This window comes from Rhodnius prolixus, unplaced genomic scaffold, assembly GCF_049639745.1.
Source record: "Rhodnius prolixus isolate KJV_2025 unplaced genomic scaffold, Rpr scaffold_4, whole genome shotgun sequence".
Classification (NCBI taxonomy): domain Eukaryota; kingdom Metazoa; phylum Arthropoda; class Insecta; order Hemiptera; family Reduviidae; genus Rhodnius; species Rhodnius prolixus.
In genome coordinates this window covers 42,558,563-42,581,164 of record NW_027411614.1, presented here as the reverse complement: position 1 = coordinate 42,581,164, position 22,602 = coordinate 42,558,563, and the positions used below count along the sequence as shown (strand labels likewise).

The window sequence follows — 22,602 nt, the reverse complement described above, 5'->3', positions numbered from 1 at the left end:
GATTGGTCTAGTTTGTACTCCCTTCCTCCTGTCCTCGGTCCCCAGCATCAATTCCCTGGCCGTAGGACAAGCTTATCTACTAGGAGGTCGTGTGACTGTTTTGTGAGTGTGTGTGTGTGTGTGTGTGTGTGTTCCTTTTCCTTCGGTGTCTCCTGTGGGGTCGTCCATACCCTGCCACTCCTTCAAGGGGAAGCTTAGATCCTGTCCTGTCTCTTTTTAACAAGATTGTCTGTATGAGTTAAAGATTTTTTTTTGTTTTTTTAATAAGATGATAAAATACTCGTTTTTTTATTTTTCATCAGGCTCTCTTAAATTTTACAAGATTCACTTCGCGAAGTAACACTTAATGGCACCTGTCAGTTTTAACTTCAACTTCAGTTTCTCCACGATAATTTTTCTGGTAGTTTTTAGTGGATTAAAGGCTGCCTTGTTTCCACGATAGATGTAACAGTACAACTGTCTAATTGAAACAGTTCCTCACTGATAATAAGTACAAGAATTGAATTTAGAGGAAGTAGTGTGCTTATCACAATTAAATAATAGTACTGTTTTTATAAAATATTAAAACAACAGTAAGAAAAAATATATACTCTTTTCAAAAGGCGCTGCAGCCTGAAACCTCCTTATATATATATTTGTATAAATTCTTAAATTGTAAAATAACTTTTTCAAATTTTAATTTTAAATAAATAAAATTGTGGCTTCCTCCATTGGCTACAAAATCGGAAACTAAAGCCGCTTTATTTTATTTTATTAACTGTTCTTATTGGGGCAAATAAAAAATCAATTTAGAGTTTCCTGCAATTTGAGATTTTGTGACACACTTTGTCGTTAATAATCAGTTTTTATTTTTTTACTTTCTCTAACTCCGTAAAGATTGTATCAAATTGTAGAAATGAAGTTTTCACAGGAAGAAGACGTTTTGATTGTATTCAATGTCGCTGCACTTGGAGAAAACTTGACGAACCAATCAATCATTCAAAATGTTAATGAAGGTGAATGTAGTTCTGACATTTAACTCTTCAGCTGGGCACCACTGACTATATACCTCATTTTAAAACATTTTCTCAAAAGGTTTTTACTTTTAAACATGGTTTGAACTTGCTCACAGTTTTATTGTATAATTAATCATGTACACAGGAAATTGAACACAGGTAGAGTAAAAAATTTGGGTTAGAAAACAACATTCATTATGTCCTTAAAGATCTATTGTGGTTCTCTTAAGTTTCAAAGTCTGTTCACAGTATAGTCATCGGTGTAATGAGCTGGAGTTTGCCTGTAAAAGGTCGTTAATCCCAAGGGATTGCAGAAACTACCAAGAACCCTGAAAAATTTCCTAGTTCGATATTTCATACAGAGACACTAGCAGGGAAATGAATTTGACTAGTTTAATAAAACTAACCACCCACACACAACGCCATTTTCAAATTCACAAATATACATATTTTCATTCTGAATTATTTATTTATGTTAATCGCCTCTAGGAATGCCAAATAATTTATTATGCAGAACATTTTTCAAATAAAAGCGATGGTTTATCGTAACAGATTGTATTTCTGGTCTCGAACTTGGTTAAAAGTTGTATTTCCCACAATATGAAATGTTTAAAATAAATGTAATAATTTAATGCATTAATCTTACGAAATTTAAAGAAAATTATCAAAATTTAAAAATTGTGTCTCTAAAAAATTTCGGGAAAACGACTAAAGTAACAATGCGAATATAGTATATCAAGTTTGAGCCCAATGCGAATTTTTATATTTGTTATATTTTGTTCACTCACACAAATATAACTTTTTTGTTTTTTTTAGGCGAGGACTAAAATTGTCATTTCCTATGAAAAAACAATCAATATTCGATGACATCGCCAAACTTCCTCTTAGAAAAGTGAATTTAAAATGCAGTAGATGAGTCACCTAGACGAACAGGCCGAGTAAATGGGCAACCCTCCTTGCAACTAAAGGGCAATGAACACACCGAGGAAGCCATATCAAGTACTAAATTTAACTTAACTGATCTCTAACTTCAGAACATTACTATGTCTGCTTGTTCCCTGTTCGTTGTTTTAACCGTACATATGAGGGTTATAATATTCTGATGTTTGTTGATATTTTCGATCAGCTGTCTATAAATTCTAATAAGAACAAATTATCTACTTTTACCCGTTTTGTTTTTCTAGGTATGTATTGTAATCGTGTCAAATATTCTGCCGTTTCATAATTTTTGATATTCAGTCAGGGTAAACTTATTCTAGCCCTTTCCCAGAGCTGCTGTTAAACTAATGTTCCGACCAATTTATTGTAATTATGGACCCAATCTATGTACTTCATCTGTATTCTAAGAGTAAAGAAAATGGTAGAGGTATTGTTAAAAAAGTTCAGATAAGTGAAAAATAATCCATCTTGTACTTCCGATGGTGGTACTTTCTTCCAGCTCGGAATTTCAGCAAAACGCATTTAACTTTCCTTAATAATTATATGATATTCTGAAATTGTACCATAGAGAATAGCCTTTGTCCTCCTAAACTTAATTTTCAGAATGTTTCATTTCTGTTCCTCAAGCTAAACAGTTGTTTCTACATTTGCAGGAATATTAATGATTTAAGAACATTTTAAGAAGAAAGGTCAAAAAGCAAGTATTTGTCTTGTGACGATTACAAAAAAAGTTTTCCAACTAACTGCAGTCCGAAGAGTAAAAGTTATGGTAAAGAGAGCGTGTTTGGTGAGCTCTCACCTTGCGACGACGACCCATATAACACTGCACTTAGCGCTCTCTGCGAGTAGTGGAAGCAGGCCTGTACCTTCACCGCCGCCGACGTACAGTCCGCGCTGAAAGTTCTACTTCAGACTTTTTAGAAAGATGTATGTAGCTATGAGTCATTACAATTTCCTTCTGTTAATTGCATAACAGCCAAATGTTTATTGTTTGACAGGCTTTTAATGTTCTTTAATATTATAATTTCAAGCATGCTTTAATTCCAAACGAAAAAGTATCTGGTGTAAAGCATTCACAAGACTTTTTCTTACCGCCCTAGTTAAATTTTCTGTTAGCACAATTACAACTAAAAATTAGTTGGCCACAGTATTATACATGTTCACTTTTAATTGAACTATTTTCAAAGAATAACTACAAACTAAATATAAATTTAAGTAAAATGGTTAACTATTCTAAACAGTCAAATATTATCCTGGGTATAACTTCCTGAAGCCATTTCACCCTACCTCAACTGCTCTTCCTGAACACCTGGTAACTACCCAGGCTCTCCGTCAAGCGTTAGAACTCTCCAGATCTCCTAAGTAAGTTCTAAGCAAATTTCTGAATTGAATCTTCCTCAGCGACTGAAGAAACTTCATGCTTCCCCATTTAATGCCTATCACAAATCTTTTACCTGTCATTGTCTAGCGCTTCTCCAATACCTTTCATCTTCAATTCCTTAATCTGTCTCTTACACATATTGTCCTTGATGACAAATGTTGGCTTGAGACTCTCGAAAACGATATCGAGAAACTTGCCTTATTCAGTTCGTTCGTTCTCAAGCTGCCTTTTACCCCGGCATGACTAGGCGTCCAGAAGAGCTGCACAGTACTAGTCTAAATAAGGTCATTCAATATTCTGCTGTCTTCACTTCTAGTTTTGAACTTAACAAGGTTTTGCGGCAGCACTATCCTCCTTAGAAACATCCTTCAACAGACAACAGTATTCAATTATTTCAGCCTGAAAAAACTTGTACTTGCCCTCAAGAGTTTCCTATTCTAATCGCAACCCTCTATTTAACTCCAAAAAAAGCCAGGATGTTTCTTACTGGAATCACTGAATTACAACGCTACACCCACCATAGGCACCTTTAACTTACTTGCCTTCATACTTTGCTTTTAGAAAAACTACTCTCATAAACCCATTTCCTACTCGTTACATGTGTATTGGAAAGTACTCGTAGATATAGGTTCGCTGTCTCAGGTGTCGGTTAATCTAATTTAGACTCCTTTGAAAGCTGTTGAACATTCACCTCTGCATTGCATCTTGAGCAGTAAGTGAAAGTCGAGTAGGTGTAAAAAGATGTATTTTCATTAAGAATAATTACATATTTCAAGGGCAGGGATTAGCTCAGTTTTTTAGAGCACTGTATTCCCATGTGAAAATCCTGGAACGGATCCATCTGCCGGTCCTTAGATTTTTCAAGCAGCTCCTTACAGTTCACTGTTCGGTGATGGACAATGTTGTCTGTAACTAGAGAACACTGTCTAGAGGCAGGTAGTGCACTGAAAAAAACAATAAGCAAGCTCCAATGATCTCAAATGCTTACGCTCCTTAATTTAAAAAAAAAAAAAAAATCCTGACGTGCTTAAATTGTTATTATTATTATTATTATTATTTTTCTTTCAAAGTAATCCTAAATAAAGAGAAAACATTTTTTTTTATTTTAGAGGTGGTTTATGATATTTAATAAAGTTGGTTTCATTAACTTATTAAAGAATAAAAACATATTTCGCAACTGTAAGTCCATAAAAGCAAAGAATAGGTTGTAAAAGAAATATAACATCGTGGTATCGTGTTCTGCTTTCTCCAAAAGCAAAGTAAAAAACATAACTTCTGAACTAACATAAATGTATGTTTTATATGAAATCGTGATGTTAGCCTGGATATTATTATTATTTTACACTATGTAACTGCGTTTAGCAGTCTGATCTAGTTTACTGCACTAGATGACGCACTACTATATTAATATGTGTTATGAAAAATACTTTTTATTCGTAGATTAGAGCACTTTCTACCAAAATGACGGAATTTTGTTTCTTTTATTATTTTCTCTTCCAGTGTAGTAGTGTTTTTGTCGAACGTTATACAATTTTCTGAGTTCTTACTTTCGCTTGTCGCTCGTAAAAAGAAGATTTTTGAGTTTAGGTTTTTACCAAGTGAACGATTTGAATTACCCTGATTGACAAAAAAGAAGTAGTTCTTAGGAACAGATCTCACTCTTACTCTTCCTCCATCTCTGTGAATGTGTGCTTGTGCGATAGAGATAGACAAAGTATCATAATTGAAAACCGGAAAGTAGTAAAAAGTAAAAATTTTATATAAAACGAATTTGTGCCGCTGTAAGATTCAATAATAACCTTTCAGTTGAACTCAGCCAAGTCTTAAGGGCCAGTACGCCAAGTCGATTTTGCTCGAAAACGGTGGTAACGATGCTTTTATTATCCACACGAAAATCTATAACTTTCATTTGAACCATATCCTAGAAAAGTGTTTCACAAGACAGTTATGGAGAGTGGTGACTTCCCTCTAAAATAACATGTTATTCACGTCGACCACATTACCTTTATAATACTCACAGAAATTCAATATGTAAGTTTAATTCCAAATTTGAAGAAAAATCTGTTGTGTCGTTAAGCGGAAATGCTAATTTACTCAATTTTGTTGAGAGGGGTTGGTATCTGATGAAAATATATACTCATTACTAATTACTTGTATTGTTATATATTATTGAAAATCCTAACTTCTTAAGTTTTATTTGGGTTGGGCCATATCAGGTTAGCTCCCTTACTTGGGGGAAGAGCAATAAAAATTGTAACTGCAGTTGGATTTACTGCACCATCTCTATAAACACTTCCATAATAAGATAAGGTGTAACCTGCAGGATGAAATGAACTAGCCACTTCTTCTCTTACACTGGGGTCCTTGCAGAAATCCTAGCCGAACACCATGAATCACTCTTGCAGTCAGACAGCTTATTTACCAGTGGTGAATATATTGGCAGCTGAAATGTGGGACTACACTACAGATAGCGTAACGTGAATGAAAACTATCTTGCTCTCTTTTTCACCCTCTTACTCAAAATATATTATGTGCAGGCTGCTATTTCGGTGAACAAGAAAGATATTTGGTTACAACAAACATTTTAATGGATTTGACTTTAACTCCGCCTCCAGAGCCGCTTAGTAAAAATAATTATTTAGTTTTTTAAGACCCCTAGCATGTTACGATCCAGTAAAAATGACGCCGAGATTTACAAGCATTGTTTTTTCAGCTATGCTGTGACCAGGAGTGCCCACTATTAACCGTCCAAGCAGACTTTCTGCAATTAAACAAAAAGAAAAATACATGGCTGCTTAGTTGCTAAAATTAAAGAAGCATTAATTGATAAATACTTCCCCATTCTGCTGAAAAGAACCAGACATTGGATGAGACGTTTAATAAGGAACTAATAAAGGTTTTCTCTACAAAATGGTACAAACTGTCCCCTCTTTAAAGAAGGTAATACCATATTTTTTTTTACCTCACTCAACCCTCAACATCTGGTAAACAAATGTTCCTCCTTTTCCTACAGTTTGAAGAAATGAAAATCCATGTTTATTTTTAAAATGTATGATTGTATAAAATGTTAACGTGGGGAAACATCTTACTTCTGCAAGAAGTTTTTATTAACTTACATTCTTTGAATATACATACTCATCAGAATGTTCTACACTGCCATAAATTAACTTTATGTGTAAATTAAATATTACATATTCGTATACTTAGTATAATTATTAATATGAATATACACATATAATTGGAAATGGAGTTAGGTCTCCTCAGTGCTCGATAATAGCGTGATTTTATCCATCGTAATATGACTCAGCTCTCAGGTATCAGCAAGTCTGGTGTGAGACGAAAACTCAAGTGAAGAATTCTCTTCATCAAACTGATAATCTACCTCTGATGTGATGGAAGCCTAGTCAATTAGTAAACAGAAATGAGTAAAAAACTCCGATAAAAAATTAGTAATTTTAAGTACTCAAGAAAAATACGAGTTTGAAATAGAAATAGTTACATATAGTTTTTGTTTTCTTCTCATCCTACCTTAAAGGTGTCCTTAAGTTGAATACTAAGTCTCTGTTCTAGAGACTCCTAAGCATTTACATAATATGAATTGGAGTATAAATTCATATTGAAAATACATACAGGCAGTAAGCTGCCTATTTAAATCATTTAATGTTTTTGATTGTGCTAAAAGTTTGTCTGTTTGCAGGCCCTGAATTATGGGACATCACAAATTTTACGTGTAGCATGTGTGGCTGAGGATCATTTCTTAAACCCGCATTGGAAAAGAGTTGGTGTAGGTAACTTCCAAGTCTAGCTGACATTCCATACGCGGATCAACATCACACTAAAATCTAGAGCACACCTTCGAACTCGGTCAGTGTTCTTTATTTTCAGATAATACTTTTTATTTGGAAGTGAGATTTAAAGGGTTTGTGGGAAGGGAAAATTTAGGTTCATACAGGTAGCTGGTCTCAGAAAATGTACTTCGCTGGGCGTCTAGGGCAATACTAATTGGCCGAATTTCTATCCACAGAAGTATTTTTTTTTAATGATTCTACGCTTATACTAAGATATTACGCTAACTATCGACAAAAGAAATTAGAAACTTAAATCCTACTTTGTCTTCATACACAGAATCCAATTTCCAGAGTGCATTTAATGAAACCTAAATTACACAGTTGGTAAAACCTAAAAAAGAAAGATAAAAAAGTAATTAGATGTTTCAAAAACTCTAAAAGATTTTAATTGTAAAATTTTGTTCTATTTGATTTTAGCGCCCAAAAAAAAGGCAGGTTATTTTTAATGTTAAGGTTATTTATTCCATGTAACTTTCTAGTTAGATTACCTTCTTTTTCTCATCATGGCAGATGCATAAATGTAGGTATCCAATGATTCAGAATTTTGTTTCTTATTAATTGAGATTGAAACTAGTAATATTTAAAAAAGAAAACAAGTAGTAGAGTAATATTGTTTCAATGCAATGTGTTTTTAAGGTACTGTACTAATGGGATGAATATTAGCTGTTGCAAGATGAAGTCAGAATCTGTTCTCTCATGGCAATAATATTTGTCCCAGTTAAACTACTCGCGAAGTGCTTGTTTTCCAAATAAGTAAGTATCTTTAAAGTACTTTTTATATACTGAATGACTGGCAACTGTCCCTCCATATCTGAGATAAAAGTTAATTGAAGGTTATTACAGGACAATAAAGCTACTTATCTTTAAATTCCTTTTTGTGGATCATCCGTTTTGACCTACAAACAGCTAGTCGTAAAATAAGTAATAGATATTATTAAAAAAAAGTAATAAATGTAATTTATTGATTTAGTGCAGAAATACTTCTGCCTCCGCCAAAGGACTGCTAATGAGGAAAACATATATATATATAATATATATGTTTATATACGGAATATATATAAAATATATATATATATATATTCCGGTTGCATTAAAGGAAGGTTCATTAGCCTCTGCAACCTATTTATCCCTCTTAGTGAGAATGTTTAGAAACCGTAAACTCTGCGTCTACTCCTCGCAGTTTAATAGCCATTTTATAGTTTTTATATCTTCATTCTGCACCTTTATGTTGGCTTTAGAGCTATTCGTTTCCTGTCAGACTCAACAATTAATCCACATACGTAGACACTCTCAGTTTCTTTTTGATTTAGCAAAGAATATATGTGCAATATTTTAACGTTTCGATCTGCTGGTAAACAATAGCGTAACTTAAATCTGAAGTTCCTTCTGAGTAGAAATTGCTGACTACAATTTCCAGGATAACCAATTCATTTACCAGTATTTAAGTTCGGGTGTGCACTAGTGGTTATGAAGCGTGGCTTTGTAATGGTATTTCTTGGTTAAGGAGTTTAGACTTCCTTATAACGTGCTTCAGTGCAAAGTAATGACCTTTTCATCTACAGAATATGTAACCGAAATTCCAGATTTGTTAATCGGCTGATTGGAAGTGTCACTTTATTGAATAGGATTTTAGTGTTTAGCTAATTTTTCGAAAATGGTTCCTTTCCTTAATGTGTGATAACAAAAAAAAATACCGCTGACTTTTTATTACAAGTTTCAAAAAAATTAAATTACTTAAACTGTGGTGGTAATAGAAAGTTACGTATATGTTCACACCAGATTTTTGTTCAGACACAAGCTTTTATAAATATTGATGAAGTGAGATAGAAGCTAGATTATTTCCGTTGTTAAAGGGGACTGATACTAAAATATAATATGCTTATCTGCATAAATTATGTACTACAGAGAGAATGCGTTTAGTTTGAAATAATAAAAATTAATTTTAATTTAATGTTCTTAATGAGTTTAAAGTTCTAACTTTATTAAGATATTGCAAGTGCTGAGAATACACAAAATTTATTATAATATAAAGTTACTGATATATTTGACATAATTAGATGACGTCATGTTTTTTAAAGAAAATAAACTATTTTAGTTATTCCAGATATTAAAGAAAATTTAATCAATCAGAACAAACAGTTGGTTGATCATACATAAAAACAAACATAGTAATGACTTAAACAGTCCTTTCATAAAACTTCTCCTTGAGTCACCCACGTTCTCTCCTCTGAATTATACTCACTGGTACAGTCAACTGTAAAATTTTTTATTACATTTTTCAAGTTTTATTTCTTTCATTCAAATAAATAAATAAAAATGCCATCTGTTTTATATTTTTGAATTAACAGGTGATTTAATTAACGATATTAATTTGGGCGATATGTCAGTTGAAATATTGATATGTCATTATTAATTTTACGTTGTTTTATTAGGTAAAAGTATTACGGTAGTTTCATATTTTAAGTTTTTAGAGAAAGATTCAGTTGTGATATCCCTTTAAATACGTATGCCTTATTTAGGTCAGTCAGTCTCCGTGATCCAAAACCGTTATTTACTTATCACTTAAATGTACACATTGTTCAATTTCAACCATTTTCATTTGTCAACCTAGGGATCAGGTGTTATCTCTCAAGGTATTTATTGGCAATTTAACGTTGCACATTGATTTGGATTTCATATTCAAATTGTACTTTGGCATTTTCTCATTTTGTGCCTAGTAATTAGCTGGTTAAAAACTCGAAACTGTTAAAAACCTCAAAGGTTGATTGTTTTTAGAGATGTGACTGATCGGGTGTTGGGTGTGATCTTGGGCTCTTTTGGTATTGGAACATCGTTATATTACATCGTTTTGTGTTTCCAGTAAGAGCTGACAGAAAGTTAGTAGGCCGAAATCTCTCAACCGGTAGTTGTACTTTCTGATTAACGCGGATATTTTTTACTTTTTTGAGATTTTCTCGCATTGGGGTTCTACGATTACTCTGAACTTCGCGTATATACTATGTATAAATTACAAACTCAGATCAGTAACTTTTAATTGAATCGATTTTCTAGTAAAATTCAATCCACGGGAAATTTCGTTAGTAAGATGTTATTTCAGGGTTATTTATATTTTTCAATTCGGAATTTGAAGAAAATGTAAACTTGGGAGTTTAGTCGTGTGATATTTCACGCAAGATTTTTAAAAATATAAAAATTGAGTCAATTAATATGAATTGGAGTGTGTAAAAAAAATTAAACCAATGAAGGAAACACATGGTTAATCGAGTTCATTTAAATTAACCGTTCATTTCTTCATACTTGGCTTGTTTTGTTCGTAACTGTATCGCTAATAATCTTGTTAATTACTTATCATGAATAAGTAAATTTTTTTCTTAAGCAATTAACTAATATTGTTAACAAATTGTGCACAAGAGGGACTTTACAGAATAGTTTTCTGATTTCATTTACTTCCTTTGAATAGTTAAAATAATTGATCAAAAATATCTGCCTCTATCCGGTGAGAAAATTACTTGTTCAAGGCACCAATGGATGATACATGATTAATAATTTTTTTTATATTCCTCCTTAGACAATCACTGGTATAATAGTGTATTTGTAAGGCTGCGAAGTCGCCTATGCTTAGTCACTGAAACCACAAACTACCGCTAGCTAGGAATCTAGCTTTTGGTTGCCAACCTCGCCAAAAACATTTTATTGACTTTCATATACATAATAAACTTTAGTTTTAATTAACTTTCACAGTTATTTCTATTTTAATTAATACTATTCTGTAGTGCCTGTTTGTGTTATTAAAAGTGCGCGGGCCACAATATGCGGTAACTCTTGTGTCTTATCCTCTAGCTTAGGCCCAGCCCTATCAAATAGCTTTATAATATTTAGCCGACGATCGCAATTGTTCCAACTCACAAGACTTTCTCTTGCTACGCTTCTCAATTAATTCTCAATTAATAATAGATTTTCTAATTCATATATTTTCTTCAAACTCCAAATTTTGAAACATATATTCTTACTAACATTATCCTTGATCTTACATTCACTGAAAGAATACTTTATAAGAGAAAAGCCTACCTCTATTCCTCTCCAAAACTGGCTTACAAAGAATTTTCCAAGAAAAGTGAGATAAAAGTGTTAGATCTGATTCCTTCCAGATAAAGAATTTTCTTTCATCTTGGAATTTCACCCACAGATTTAAACTGGTAAGTGACAGGACCATAGAAAATGGCTCTTTAGAGATTGGCGGGCACAATGCCGTATCTCAGATCCCATTGGGATAACCAAACAAAATATTAAGGTTGAACTACTTGCGATTTTTCGTTTTTTCTAAGCTGGAGTTCTCACATGAACCACTATTTCTGATTTAGAGGACTCTAACAGAGATATTTCCATTGATAAGCTCGAAAATTCGACATGATCGTGGTAAATAAAAGAATAAGTATAGAAATCTAAAACCGTCTTTGAGATTTAACAGCGTAGACATTGGGGTTGTCATTGTCAGAAGTTAGGGTTATTTAGTGTTGTAGCTTGTGATAAGCCTGCCCTTGTGATTTGTTTATGTAAACATCATTACATATTAAAACTGTCCGGTAGGACAGTTGTATAAGGGTTGATCATCAAAAACTGCACGAAAAAGTGTAACGTTGAAAAACACCCAACTTTGACAATTTTTTTCTCTTTTTCTATAAAAGATAAAATTCCCAAATTTTCTTTAAATTATAGGGCAAGTCCTCCTTTATAACTGTAATTTTTTTGTCAAAACCCAGATTTAATATATTACGAGAAAAAAGTTACTGAAAATGAGCAAAAACGGCATTTTCAAAAATTGGTCTTGTTCTTGTTGTTGTTGTTGTTGTTGTTCTTCTTGTTGTTACCTTTTTTGTAAACAACGTAGCGCCTAAACGCGTGAACCGATTTTCATGAATGAGGTGTCATTCGTTTCGGAATTTTATGTAGATGTGCCTTTTCTCGACGCTGTACATCAAATGGGGGAGGAGTTAGCCCCATATATGTGAGGCCCCTTCTCAAAATTATTATTACTAATAACTCTGAAAATGTTAACCCGATTTTAATAAAATTTGGCAGGATGAAAGGTTTAGGGCACTCCTACGTAACATTTAAACGACGTTCTGCTCTTACCCTTATTAGGGGGAAGTATGGTAATCGTTTCAAATTATCGAAACGTGAACCGATTTTCATGAATGAAGTGTCATTCGAATCGAAATTTTGTACAGATTTGCACTTTAAAAGTCTCGTCGCTATGACTCATAAGGAGGGGAGTTTGCCCCACCCAAGTAAGGCCTTTTCTAATACTATTATTACCAATATTTCTATTACGCTTAGTTCGATTTGGATAAAATTTACCACGAAGAAGTGGTTAAAGCTCCTCTACGTGGCTGTGAAGTGCCACCATGCTCTTACACCTACTAAGAGGAAGTACTGCAATCGTTAAAATTATCAATGAGTGAACCTATTTACATCAATGAATTCGATTCAAAATATTTGCCTTTTAGGGAGAAGTACTGTAATCGCAGTTTATTTTTCTTACTCCTCTTAAAAGGAAGTACTGAAATCGCTTTTTAATTTTGCTATTTACGTACAAATACCTTCCTATTTTATTCAAAACGCTTTCTCTAAAAAATTGTTATTGAGGATGGTTTGGGGGACCGCAACTATAATCATTCTTTAAAAAGATCGCTCCAGTGGTAGTTACGGTTCGGACTTAACACCTTTTTAGGTTATAATGGTAGAATTTATTATTCCAAATTTTAATAAAATCTGTAAAGCAGATATGTAACTTTGCAAAACAGACAAAAAGAAAAATCTATCCAAAAAGTCCAAAAATCTCCTTAACAAAAACTTACAGTTTAAAATGTTAAGTATAAGGGTTGATTAAACGCCAAAAGGTACACAAATCAGCAAGTACCCAACATTTCATTAATACTTCATTAATATTTAAGTAATTTTACTGCATTAAATTTCATTTATTTTTTTGAATTTATTAGAGGTCACCAGACCCTTATGCTGGCCAGTTCATTCATAATTTTTTTTTTATTGATTTAAATCGCGTCAACAACTGAGGTTATTGGCGCCCGGAGTTTTTTTCAGTGTACTGCCGGCCTCCGGACAGTGTTCTCTCGTTACAGACAACACTGTCCATCACCGGCCAGTGAGCTGTAAGAAGCTCTTAGGAAGAGAAAATCTAAGGGTCAGCAGCTGGATTCGAACCCGGAACCTCCACGTGGGAATCCAATACGCTAACCGCATAGCTAATCCCTTCCCTTAGTTCATTCATAATATTTTATTTTTTGTTATAATTATGATAAAATGTATATTATATCTTCGTAATTAAATAGGTACTTTATTATAGCTTTATTCCAAATTATTCTTCTGATTTATCTTTATTAGGCCCTTTATTCTGAGTAGTCACATATACATGCATGTTAAAATAGAAAAAGACAAAGTTAGAGTCGGCTACTGTTTAAATTTGAATCACGGATTTAAAACAATATTTCAGTCTAGAATTCTTCTTACCGAAGTATTTGTGAGTACAAATAACGCATAGGTAATATCCAGTAAATTATTCAACAATAATTATTCATTTCTCAATTGTAATTTAATGTAGTCCCTCTAATTTTACTTATAGTAGGTAAAATACTGGTATAATTAGCTGTCATAAAAATATGCATATCTTATATTCCAAATATATAACACTGCGGTAAGAATACCTAGATTGAGAATTGAAGAAAACTATATTATTTGCGATAAAGCCAGATTAATTATTACCTATTATTAAAAACGCTTGACTACTAAATAAAGTAACAATTGCTTTAATCGAATTACGAACTTAAACCGAAGATTTTTATTTAAAAATAAAAATAAATAAATAAAATAAACAAAATCATTGATGAATGTTGGTGCAAGCATTTTTGAAAAAAGTTTTTGAATTTTTTAACCTCATATTTTTTTTTTATAAAGTTTTTTTTTTTAACCTGTGATTAATAGTTTGTTGATTAGATATTACAGTCAATCTAAGAAATAGTGTTCTATTTGAACAAATATTTTGTAGACGAAAATGGCCAGCATAAGGGTCTGTGACCTCTAATAAATTCAAAAAAATAAATGAAATTTAATGCAGTAAAATTACTTAAATATTAATGAAGTATTAATGAAATGTTGGGTACTTGCTGATTTGTGTACCTTTTGGCGTTTAATCAACCCTTATACTTAACATTTTAAACTGTAAGTTTTTGTTAAGGATATAAGATTTGCTTGATTCTTGAGACCCTTGACGTCTACAACTATTGTTTGAAACATTATTCCTGGAAAATTTTATTAAGAGAATAGAGAGGGGATTGACACCACTTCCCAACTAATTGTGATCCTATTTCGCTTATAAGCTTGTCTACGTATTGAAGTATAACTTATCTGGTCAACTGATATATGCTACAACAACTTCAATACGTAGACAAACTTAGATTACAAATTCTATACAAAATAATGGTCAGACGAACATATCTGTTTTTGTTAGTGGCTTGAATGCGCAAATGAAAATCTATAAAAATAATATTAGTAGTTAATTTTTTCGAAGATTCTTTTTAATTTAATTAATGTTCAGTTGAACAAACTAATTTAATTAAATTAAACTGATCACATATCAGCGAACACAGTAGCATTGTTAACTTATTAGTAAGAAATATATATTGTATATAAATGAATTTCTTATTAATTTTTTTTTGTATTCTTTAATCATTATTCTACTCTATAGCACACATTGTTTTTGCCCATAGCTACACCGTCAATAATGAATCACCGGCAGTCAATCATGTGACAAGGTTATCTTCTATTTTCTATTACTACCATGGCGAATGGTGCATTTTCTATTAGTTTGGTAAATATATTTTACTAGTTTTCATTATTTTCTCTTAAGAATATTACAATAAAATATTGTCGTATGCCAAAGTTTCAAAATTTATGCTCACTATAAACTAGAAATAGTCTTTTTAAGGAGCGCTGAGGAGGAGTGAAAGAAAATTGAGCATGTTGAGCATGCTTTCCATAAAATCAGTTTTTATCTAAGTTTTGTTCACATTCAAATAATTGTTATTGAACTGAAATCCTTTACCTATTGAGCACATTTAGGGAAATCTTGTCCCGTTTTTAACAAAAAACGACTCCTAGCTTGGGAATAGAATACGAGTATTAGAGAATCGAAAAGACACAGAAAGCTCAAACTTGCCATTTCTATTTTGTTACTACTATTGACGTTTCCTATTCTATGGTTTTTGGCCGTAATCCGTCCTGGATTTCGGGGCTCAATTAATCAGTCACTTCTCCAGTGATAACATTGAACTGATCGTTTGCGATAGGCCGTGTCCAGCCAGGGAGAACGTTATAAAAGATTTCTTCTAAACCTGCTAGCTAATCTGGCTGTCTCAAGGTGATCAATCTTGATCAATTAATGGTTTCCTTTTAGAGTTATTTTCAATTATAGCAGAAAGATTAAATTATTTAAAATAAAATCTCCCTTCACTTAGTTTCAGTGCACTTAGTTTTTTCTACGTTTCAGCTAGCAAAAAGTTCTAATAAATTTCTTCATTATTATTTATTAGTAGTTAAGTTTTTAAATGTATTTGATTACTTGGGCGTTCTAAGTGGTGAACTCATATGTTAAGTAGAATAGCAATTCTATCCAATCTATTAATTGTGTTAGAAGAGGGCGTATAATTAGTAATAATAATTGAGGGTAACGGCTTTTAATGCTTTCAATTAGCTCAAATTTTGAAATAACAAAAGATTGTAATACAACTAACTATTAGGAAGCAGTTAAAGATTGTCTGTTTTGGCTGCCCTAACATCCATGAGAGTTCTGTTAGGACAGCCTGAATAGCTGGTTGAATCGTTAATCAGCTAACTTAAAACATTCACTTAGAACTTTTGCACGATGAGTTGAATGTATTTTATATGTAAATTATATTTTAGTAGAATCTTACTAAACAAGTATTCTTTGACTGGAAATAATCTATTTTTATTCTTCTATATTTATGAGTGACTGTAAGTGAACATCGTAACGTACAAAGAATAATCGCAAATAGTTCAATTTGAGTTTTTATTTTTAATTGCCTTTGGATCTATTAAAGATTTCGGTCAAATCTTATTCATCCGAAGTGCTACTACTGTCTTTTTTTACTTTAATTATTCGCGAATGAAGAACTCGGTCGTCTGCAAACTACAATTTCTGTTAGTAGTTGATTATCATTTAACATTAATTCCATTCGGCTGTAGCTATGAGACTACTCCCGAAGTTTTTAAATATTCTGTGGAGGGGCAAAAACCTTGAAAAAGACCTTTTTTAAAAACAACAATATAATAAAATTATATCTTTTTTAGAATGAACATTGGAAATACAGCGTTACAATCAAACAGACATAAGTTTAGTTAGTTGTCGAGTAGGTATTGTAGTAAAAGAGACCATCTGGTCAAATAGTGACATGAGCACTCTATAAGGCATTTAGCTCCACCTACATAACACTTGCCATTTATGGACTGAGGCCACTTTCTCTTCAAGGCCTTATATGGCTGTCAAATAACCTGTAAACACACCAGATCTCACAAACAACACAAATCGACCACTGCCACTGCCATATTCATATCTCAACATAAATCTTAATTTGGAGCTGTACTGGGGAGACTAAGTTAAAAAAAAATTCGTAAAGAGAGTCGAATACACAATACACTGTCATAATTGTACAAGGTTGCTATTTATAGCAAACAAGGGGCAAGTAACAATTACCGCATTTTTTGTTGTTTTTTTCTGATGATGTAATGCATTCATATTTCACAAAAACACTCGCACGCACATCATCATCACTATGATGATCTTAAATAGTGTACCTAGTTTATAACCACCGTCCAACCAGTAATTTTTAGAGTTACTCTTGTTTAATGAAAACTGCCTTCCTCCCGGGAAGGAGGGGGTAATTTTATCTATTTAACCTCTCTAGATCATTATCTAATTCATGTGTCCATCATCAATCGCCTATTGCAAGGTCACCTAAATTATTTATTTCTTGTGTAAACCAATTTGCAAATTTAAAATTTTTTCTGTCTGTGTCAAAATGATTGAAAACGCATCTTCATCTATTTTGAGATGCTGTGATTACGGAACGAAATTCGGGATGGACACTCACACGACTTTCTTTTATAATTCCTAAAGTTTTGATTCCTAAATTTTCTCCAAACTTGTCATTTTTGGAACTTATTTACTAACACAGTTTGTGAAAACCGTAAATAACACTAATCCATTGTAATCTACATTGATTTTCTTTAAACTGGAAAAACAGTATAAGCATGTTATTTCTCCGTCAAGAGAAGATGCCATTTATTTAGTACAATCATCGATTTTGATTTTTAATCACCATTGATCAGTAAAATAAGTTAATCAAGATAACACTGATTAGAAGATTGGTAGAGTTTGAATCAGTATTGTTGCTCCCCTCTTCTCCTGCTGTTAATCATCAGCTTCATGCCCAAGCAGACCAATAACTCTGAATAGGTAGTAATAGAAATACTACTATAGTAGCAGACTAGCAGACATGGCCTATTGTTCCGTATCTATTACTCCTTCTATCTTTTTCTATATATATAGAACACTTACACTAGTAAGGAGTGCCAACCTAAATGATCAGTGAGGCGTACCAACTACCCACTTCCTCTGGACGAAGGCCTTCTCTAGTAATTGACCCTCTTTTATAGAACCTTTTAGTATCTGTTCTTTTTTTTTTTTTTTGTACTACTATACTAAATTCGAACGTAGGCTTAAATATGTGTGCGTGTATGTGTGGGTGCCTTTTTATAGTTTGACTGTTTGTCTGTAGTTATTTCCTGCATTAGTTTGCTAGCTTCCACCTCTGTTTCTATACACTACTGTACATAGAAGCTTTGTAGCTGCTATGAAAATTTGGCTGAGACTCACCTCTCTTAGTGGAGATGAAAATCTCAGCAATGAAAGCCGGATATTTCTAGTAAAAACATAAAATCGTAAATCGGCCCGATTACAATACTTTCTTCTAACGAGGAAGAGTCACAGAAACTAAGAAAATTGTAAAAATTTTGTAGTTATCAGTTGGTAAAAATGTCAAAACACATGAAGTGTTAGTTATGATCATACAAACGGCCAGACAATAAAAAAAAAGTAACGATTGTAGCTAGGAAGATAATTGTTGGTTATAATAGAATAAATAAGAAAACCTAATGAAAGGAGTTTTGGCGAAAGGTAGATAAACTTTCTATATGGAACTAATCACCAAGCGTATAGAAGAGCAGTAAATAGCAGTGTATAGATTGGGCTCGCCGTGGTATATAATATTGACAAGTAGAACATAAAGGAGGAATATGACTGCAGGCGGCCGTGTCTAACGCATCCTATACATACACACTCACACAATCTGGAACTACCGCCATCAGAATATGCAACCACTATGTGAAGGCTTTTAGTTAAGTTTATGATTCTGATAGACTAATGTCAAACTTCGAATAGTTCATTTTTGACTGCAGGATTCTTGTAAGTGCAATATGAGGAGAGGAGCTGTATAATTGTGGGCCCTAGATGCAAATATCGGTACTATATGAGAACCGAATGAATCACTTTTTAAAAAAATAAAGTACAGTTAAAAAATAAAAATAAACAGTATTTTTAGGAACCTATTTTTGATCAACAGTTTCTGGATGATTTTCTGGAAACCCAAGCGAAACATCAAATTGAGGTTTTAAGAATTTTACATTCTCTTTGAAAATATACTTACTGGTAGAAGTGCTGTAACGTATCGAAAATTTTGAGTTTAAGTTGAGTCCCATGAGTCTGAGTAAGTGTAGTTAGGTGTACTACTTGATCAAAAACAATATCAGACAGCTCATTTTGGCCGCCATCAATGAATCTGACAGGATATTATCTTAAACTCTCAACTGGAAGTACCTCTTTACTGAATGGGTTCTTTCCTATACTTGGTAAAGAGGAAGTATTGCGATCGCGTATTATTTTTTAGGAATTGTTTGTCTATCGAAATTAACAATTTTGAGCTTCATTGTGTCAAAAAAAAAGTTGTTTTTAATTGCTGGTATGTGTTTGATATGCTTGTAATTACTTCAAGTAATAAACATCACAGAATATTAATTAAAACGTCATACTTACATTGGGCCCATTATGGGATCTTACAGTAACTTAGCGATGACCACTTTACAGAAGTTTTTTTTGGGAGTGAAGGGAGTATTCTTGTAAAAGGCTTGGACGATTTTCCTTTACCTTAGTGTACTCAAGGTGGGATCGTACTCTCCTGAAATATTCTATTTAAATAATAAAACCAATCAAGATTCTATAAAAATTGAAATTTGAAGAAAATTTATAAGTTTGATCCTTGTAAGAGAAAACCGCTAAATCATATTTTAAACTTTCCGTTTAAAACTGTGAGAAATTTGAGGCACTCAATGAACCAGGTTGGCTTTACACACAAAGCAGAGACGTTGGCAAGGTTTGCTTTAACATTAATGAAATACCTTAACTCAGATAGTGGCAATTTAAATTGAGATAAAACTATAGGGAAACTGTAAAAAGAGTAATTCGGAATGAAGTTCATACTATGAACACTCGAGTTCTAATTTTTTCTTTTTTTTTTATCCCAGAAGTATAAAATTTAATAATTATAAACATCATTTAGATTATAAAACTGCTCACTTCACTAAAATGATCTTTAAGTACCCTTAGCAAACTATAGGTTACCAACCTATCCGCCTTAATGTAGCCCAAAAGAAAATTTTACTAGAAATAATATCCAGATAAAAGTTGTTAGTGTTCGTGTATGTAATTCATTTTCAAGTTTAGAGAAAATCGTTGAAACTAGTTACAGGAAAATGTTAAGAAAGTGGAAAACCTATTGATTTTGATCGCTAACTCGAATGGAACAAAATCGATACATAAAATTGTTATTCTTCCTGCGACATACTAGTCCGAGAACTTTTCTCCTTGCTCAGTACTTCAATATTCAATGTTAACCCTAGACTAGTTCAAGTCACTGTCCTCCTTCTAAAAGGTAATCATTAAATTCACTGCTTTCCAAATTTAAAGGAGTAGGTAGGCACAGATAAACGTCGATTATATATGTTGTGCGTGTGTCAGAGAGAAAGAGATTATTTTAAAAAAGTACTGAAACAAGTAATTTATTGCTCCCCAGTTGTATAGAATGGACCGATCAAGCAATGTATCGATTTGTTATCTAAATCCAAGATTTCAGTGGTATAAGTAATCAACATATGATTTATCTCTTTGGAGAAGATATAATTTGTTTAAAAAAGATCTCATGAGCTAGATTTTTTCGTTTATAATTATTTATTGCAATTATTGGTTACTTCAGAATAACAGTAGCTATTTTTTGCCCCGTTAAATATGAACAACTTTAAATGCCTATCTAAGTCAAAATAAAGAAACACTATAAACTCCTAGATATAGTTATGAATTTACTTTTAAAGAAAACAAAAGTGTAAAACTCTCACCATGTACCTGAGGGCTAACTTACCATCTACTTTCACTCACAATCTATACGTCTATTTAATATTCTCACAGTTTCATAGATTTCCTCAAGAACTGCTGCTGGCATTGTAGAGAAAGTATTTAATTAAAAATACGTCATAGGTAGTAAAAACTAAAATGGTAATTTTTCTGCAATCGATAGTTTTTTTATTCACATAATTATAAATTCTTATAGATAGTGGAAGCCGGTGGGCGAGGGAGAGAGGATAAGTCAATAGAAAGGAGATGACTTGGATAATGAACGAATCCTTTTCTTGAGTTTAGTCTAGTATCATAATAGAAAATTTCTCTTAATTATTTTAAACAAACTTTTACATTCTCTTACCCCTTTAAGAATGGCTGCACCAACGCTAAGCTGGTTATAATGTAATATGTTTGATAAAATGGCATTAATTTGGTCAGTAGACTTATTATTCTATGGAAAAATTAATGGATGACATATACTTCACATGGTTTTGTTAGTTAGGGATGGAAAACCTGTTTTATCAAACTCTTTAGCGTGGATTATCCCCTCTTCAAATAGAAAATGTTTAAGTTTAAAATATAGAAAACAAATATTCTCCCATAAACCCAATAGATCGGTTTGTTTTGTATTAATACTTACTTTGTAATAATTGCAGCGGTCCTACAGGTTTTCCTATGTTACAGCAACATTAATGATATTGTTTGTTATGTTTCCAGAAGATGGGCAGCGCCATGTTTTCAACCATAAAAACACCTTCCTGTACAGAAAGAACGCCAAACTTTGACTACAGCGAAGCTTGTCCGTATCTTTAATTCGCAAGTGGATGTATGCTTTCTGAAGTAAGTCACCCTGTTAGATCTCAGCTTTATTTTTAAATTAAGGCGCTCTTTGACTGAGATCTATGAATCTTAGTGTTGCTGTTATGGCTGATTTACAGAATTAATTTACTTGCTTTGATAAGTAATCTTATTAGACAAAGAAATTTAGTAATTTAAAAATAATAGTGGTTTGTACGAATGAATATTATAGAACACCTCAAAAATAAAAAGTAGCGTAAAGCTCAAATTTAGTGTTTTGCCGCTTGCCTTACGAAAGTTTCTATCAACCGAAAAAGTGATTTTACTCTGCGTTTTTTATGAATTTTTTTAAAGATTTCTTTTCAACTTAGTTGTTCTACAAATATGCGAAAAAAAGGCTCCTCTCACTGCATTTTTCCATAAGAATCATCATCAGAACAATATACGATTTAATCAGCCATACATAATAAGAGGCACTGTATTATTAAACTTGAATACCTAACTGTTAATATAATAACTGCTTACTTGTTGCAAACTTGATGGAAGTGTGCAGGCCACCTACCATTAGTTCAGAAGATTGCAGAACAATTTGCAGGATGAGATTGACCAATCAGTTAAAATATTTATTGTATGTGCAATGGGGTTTGTATTGATACGATTGCAAACAGACTGATCTTTAATAATCTGGAATTCATGATTTGTGAACAAGTGATTTGAAGCAGTTAGTAACAGAGGAGCTCTGCATAAATAATAGAATTCAAGAAACGGTACCTGTAAAAACCTTCTTAAGGAAAGGTTATTCTTGAACAGATGTGATGTTTCTTATTGGCCAGTGTTCAAAGGATTGCAGCAAGGATACTGAAAATAGGAATAGGAAAGAAATAGTTTCCTCCTAAATGTATCCTTGCTTCAATCCTCCGCACACATACATACGCGCACAACGTATATAAGAGAAATTAACGTCATTCTACGATATTCTTTCACAAGTAATATTTCGTTTTTTGAAAGAAAACCTCCACTTTCGGGTCAATATCATTGCAGTTGTTCGTTCACATATATTTTCGATCAGTTCGACCTTTAAGCTACACCTACATGGTTATC

General features: G+C 32.6%; 2 long non-coding RNA genes across 5 annotated transcripts in view; one reads left to right on the top strand and one right to left on the bottom strand.

Annotated features, from left to right (window-relative positions):
* Nucleotides 1–22,602, top strand: part of LOC141456523 (uncharacterized) — a 37,395-nt gene that overhangs the window by 1,397 nt on the left and 13,396 nt on the right. The window contains exons 1-8 of one of the 3 annotated variants that reach the window (XR_012459819.1): nt 50–995; nt 1,812–1,994; nt 2,588–2,861; nt 6,029–6,255; nt 7,013–7,179; nt 7,800–7,916; nt 14,948–15,048; nt 21,421–21,543. This is a non-coding gene — a long non-coding RNA (uncharacterized lncRNA). Of the gene's footprint in view, nt 1–49; nt 996–1,811; nt 1,995–2,587; nt 2,862–6,028; nt 6,256–7,012; nt 7,180–7,586; nt 7,684–7,799; nt 7,917–14,947; nt 15,049–21,420; nt 21,544–22,602 lie in introns of those variants that run through there. The other 2 variants (XR_012459818.1, XR_012459820.1) reach the window with 2 other exon arrangements.
* Nucleotides 6,387–22,399, bottom strand: LOC141456524 (uncharacterized). Of its 2 annotated transcripts, XR_012459821.1 has the most exons (4): nt 22,273–22,399; nt 21,344–21,461; nt 19,348–19,489; nt 6,387–6,715 (listed from the first exon to the last, which is right to left on the bottom strand). It is a non-coding gene; the product is annotated as an uncharacterized lncRNA (long non-coding RNA). The 2 variants fall into 2 exon arrangements; XR_012459822.1 differs by lacking the exons at nt 19,348–19,489; nt 21,344–21,461; nt 22,273–22,399 and adding exons at nt 7,424–7,494; nt 7,652–7,803.